Raw genomic sequence first — 4563 nt, forward strand, 5'->3', positions numbered from 1 at the left:
ATCATATGAGTTGTATGATATGGGTATGGGTCAGGTGACACTAGTCGTAAAGAGTCCAGTGAGTGGTGGTTAGGTTTTTACTGTGGTTATGACTTGGTTACATGGGTCGTTAGGTGTGGTGATGGATCATTTGGACAATCCTTTATCAAATCAGAAGCTTAGTGACTTGACTTGGCTCTGAGTACAAGTGGCTCACTAAGGGCCATGAGGATAGGGTACGAGTGGTATAGTTGAATCGTATGTTGTCTAGTATCTAATCCCTTTGGATTTTATCTAGAGTACGACTAGGCCATATGAGTCATATGGTTTGGTGACGAGTGGGATCAGGGAGTCGTATAATAGATAGTGCGTGGGTGTCCAACTCACTGTATTGGTGATGACTCAGTGGTAAGAGTAGTATGTTGTGCTCACAAGTCACTGGATGGACTCGTAATACAGTTTTAAGTTGGGGAATTTTTGGACATTTTCTCTTTTAATTTCCTTTGATGTCACGACTTAAAACACCTTTTAGGACTTCATTAACCTATTATTCCCAATCAAACATACTTAACATCTCTCTCAAACTCTCTTTTATGAAAAAAGCTAAGGTTTTATCAAGATAATCAATTAAGGCTTTCAAGGGTGGTTTCTCTCTATCTTTCTTGGTGTCTAAGGCATATTACTCCTCCCTCATTTTTATTTTACAAAGAGAATATGTTTTAATATATGGTTTTCATGGTATTATTATGGTTTTGCAATAAAGGTTGGGGGTTTTGGATGTTCATGGTTGAATAATATTTCTCATGGTTTAATTATATTTTTGTTCATGCTTTTAGTATGATTTTGACATTTTAGGATGCATGTAAATGTTAAATGGATTTTGAGGCATTATGGATTCCCCAAATTGCTTGGTTATGGTTTTGAGACTTATTTCCCTCAATCTGTTTGTTAAAATGCCAATGAGAATGATTTTTGTCACATAGTGTGATTATCCTTGGAATCTTGCATTGCATAAATGGTAAATGGAACATGAATTGGTTATGGTTTGATTTCATATGGATTTGGAAAGGTCGTGGTGGCCAGGTTTTGGTAAATTAGAAATGATTGAGTCTAATTTGGTTTAATGGTTTACATGGCATGGTTGGAATAGACTTGCAAGCTCTAATTTTGGTATGGTGATACCAATGGTTAATGCCTAGTAAAAAGACTCATTGCTAAATAGTTGTGAATATGTAATTGGTTTTATTATGGGCTTAAAGGGGGTCATGTATAAAGGTCATGGAAGGTAGAGGTCTCGGAGGGATCAATATTAGAAACTTATGTTTGCCGATGTGAGGTTTAGTCATGGTGACCGTGTGCATGATGTCATACTTTATATTTTGGGAGATGTACTAGTCATCTCAGGTTATTCTCTAGTTCGAGCAGCTAACATGCATCGGGGCCCTTTCAACAGGGGAGCTAAATCCATATAGCCCGTGGGTTGACATTTAGGACTGCAGAGCTACACACTCTAGGTTAAGATTTTAAATGCATGTTAAACCTTGTTCTCTACCCCAGCAAGGTATATATGTATATATGTGATTGCATATGGTTATGTGATTTGGTTTTGAATAATGGAATTATCTTATCTTTATCCCTGAGTATATGCTAGCGTTTACTCTGCTAACCATTTTTGGGTGTTGTATTCTCATGTGATGTAGAAACCAGCCACTCTACCATTCCTCCAGTTTAGTGACTTAGATTCGGGGACATCTTTTAGGCTTATTGAAGTGGTGAGCTTCCATACTCCGAAAGACTTTATTTTATGCTATAGACCTCTTTCATTTATTGTTCTTTCTTGAATTTTGGTTTTGGATATGATATGGGACATGTCCTGACCAGATGTTATTTGATTCTGGTTAGAGTCTTTGTCAAACTACTATGGGCATAGGCGATGTCGGTATTGGTGTCAACCTTGGTATTGGTATTGGCATTAAGGTTGGCACCGGTTGGATATTTGGTTGAGATTGTTGGATTATGATTATAGACTTTATTTAATTTCTTTGAATTATTATTGTTTTACCTTGTTATATGTTAGTAATTCATCCGACATAGGGTGCAGGAATGTTACGATTGGGTATTGGGGTGATCTCCGATCCTGGTTGGACTTGACATGCCTGACACGACTAGCCATGGTTTAGATTGATTCAGGTATACAGCTGGGAAAGGGATGAAAAAAGGTCCATTTAAATATGCTCAAAGCTTGGGCAGATTAGAATTGGGCTAGAAAGGGGCCCAAATCTTATTTTTATCTCCTTTATTTGCTTTTATGTAATTTGATTATTTTTTTGTATTTAATTTAGTTAATCTAGATTAATCCTCGAGTAGAAGGTTTATGTTAAAATAATTTTTTTTTGTTTTTTGGTTATTTAATCTTTCTTTTCTCTATTTAGGCAAATTTCAGCTTTTAAAATAACTTGAGAATTTCTTTATATCTTTCATAGTCTTTAATGGCTCAAAATGCATGTTTAAGAAATTGGGTTAACTATTTAGCCCAAAGTCTTAATCCGGATAAATTTGTTAAAGTTAGAATTGTTTTAAACCTTTGATGTTTCATTTATTTTATTACTTAGAATAAATTAAACGAATTAGAATCAAATAGTTTCTATTGATTGTGATAAGATTTTTCAAATAAATTCAAGATTTTATTTTAAATAAGATTTTCTCAAGTTTCTTAAGAAATTTCTAATAATTAGCCAAATAAGTTAAATCCGTTGGGAACCACACTTTGTGAAGTTTGAAAAGTGTCTAACACCTTCTTTCGAATCTACTTGAACCCTTACCTAGACTCCGGTTATTTTTAAAAGGTTTTTGTCAAAATTATTTTTTTAAAATGGTTTCTTAGTTTTCTAAAATTAAGTGGCGACTCAAAATTATATTTTCAATTAAATTAAATAGACTTCTCTTATTTTCTCCATGAAGTTATTAAAAAAATTTGACTTTTCAAAAATGGATCGTAACAAAATGGCGACTCTGTTGGGGTTTCACCTAGGTTCTAACCATAAGGATGTTACATGTTTGGTTAAATATTTGTATTAATTATTGCTTTTGTAATTATGTGTTTAAATTTCTTCAATTATTAACTGTTGCATTCATGGAATACTTCCATATTTGATAATTAAACTGTTTGGGGGGTTTTGCGGTTGTCACTGCCACTACTGATTAATTCTAAATAAAGTATTGGAAATATAATGGTTTATTGGCACGTTAGGCCTCAGATGACTATTTGTATTTCCAAACTTGAGTTGTCCACTTGGGAACCTGGTCTAAGCCCACTCTAGATACCTAAGATAGAGCAAAACCCAATATCAGTTTAAGGCATGAGCCTAGGACGACTCAATACCTAAGGGGGTATTGGGCCTATTAGAAACCTACCTTGCATCTATTGACCATGAGTCATAATAGACGATTATCCTTTTTGCGTTAAAATGAAAGATAAGATGCCAGATTATATGGACTATTTTCTCTTGAGTTTGAAGCTTTATTTTATAGTTTCTTTTATTAAAATCTAAAGGAGATCTTCACCCGAAAGGTATTCAACAATTTAAAGAAGTTCAAGATCGAAGGACTCCCAAGAAGGTTTAGTTTATATTTGCTCCCCTGTATGGAACAAATATCATGTATTTCCTCCTTTTCCTTATTTTGTATCACCATTTGATTTATCCATGAAGTTTGTATAATATTTTGGAGGCAATGGAACGTCTCACAAACAGTATGTATATCCTTCAAATATTAGGCTTACCTTTGGCTTGAAAGGTCTCATGTAGCTAGGATACATTAAAATGGTTTATCTGCTAAAGTGTTTTATTATTTTTCTTTATCAATATTTTCTTGATTTGTGTTTTTAAATAACATATGTTTGACTTTAAATGGGACTAGTCCATCATTCTATTTCAAAGTTTTACAGCGTTATTAGGCATATAAGGCTCAAAATTTGGATCCTCCTAAAAAATCTCTTAAAATTCCATTGATAAAATCCCTTCTAATTCACCCTGGTTTTGTTCAAAAATCCATTACGACACTGTCAAAATCACATTGACCACGTTACTCTTACAATTCACTTTTTCCCGCAATGAATTATAGTTAGAGCTATTCAGATATTCTATTAATGAAAAGGCTATGTTGTCTTCAAAAGAGCTTTCCAAATAAGCCTTTTAAAATATTTGTTTGTAAACACCTGATTCCTTAAAATAACTTAGTTTATTCTATTCAAAATGTTTTTTTCCCCATTAAATTCAAAATTGGTCAAATAGTTAAAGTTCTGATCATTCGGTCACCTTTTCAAAATGTCCTATTCTTTGAATTTTTGACTAGTCTATTTCAAATCAAATATATGTCATTTGTTTAGTATATTATTTTGGTCAATTATTATTATCATGAACTAACATTTTACCTTCTGAGTGTTTTTCTTTTCTTTTTAAGGTAGGCTGATTTGTGTTGGTAATCAAACTTGCTCGTTTCGCTAAGACTAAAAGCAAAAGTAACCACTACCAGAATATTAGTATTTCACATGGTCTAAGGTCAAGAAAGCAACTACAGACTCAT

The sequence above is a fragment of the Capsicum annuum genome, chromosome 1, assembly GCF_002878395.1.
Source record: "Capsicum annuum cultivar UCD-10X-F1 chromosome 1, UCD10Xv1.1, whole genome shotgun sequence".
NCBI classification, from domain to species: domain Eukaryota; kingdom Viridiplantae; phylum Streptophyta; class Magnoliopsida; order Solanales; family Solanaceae; genus Capsicum; species Capsicum annuum.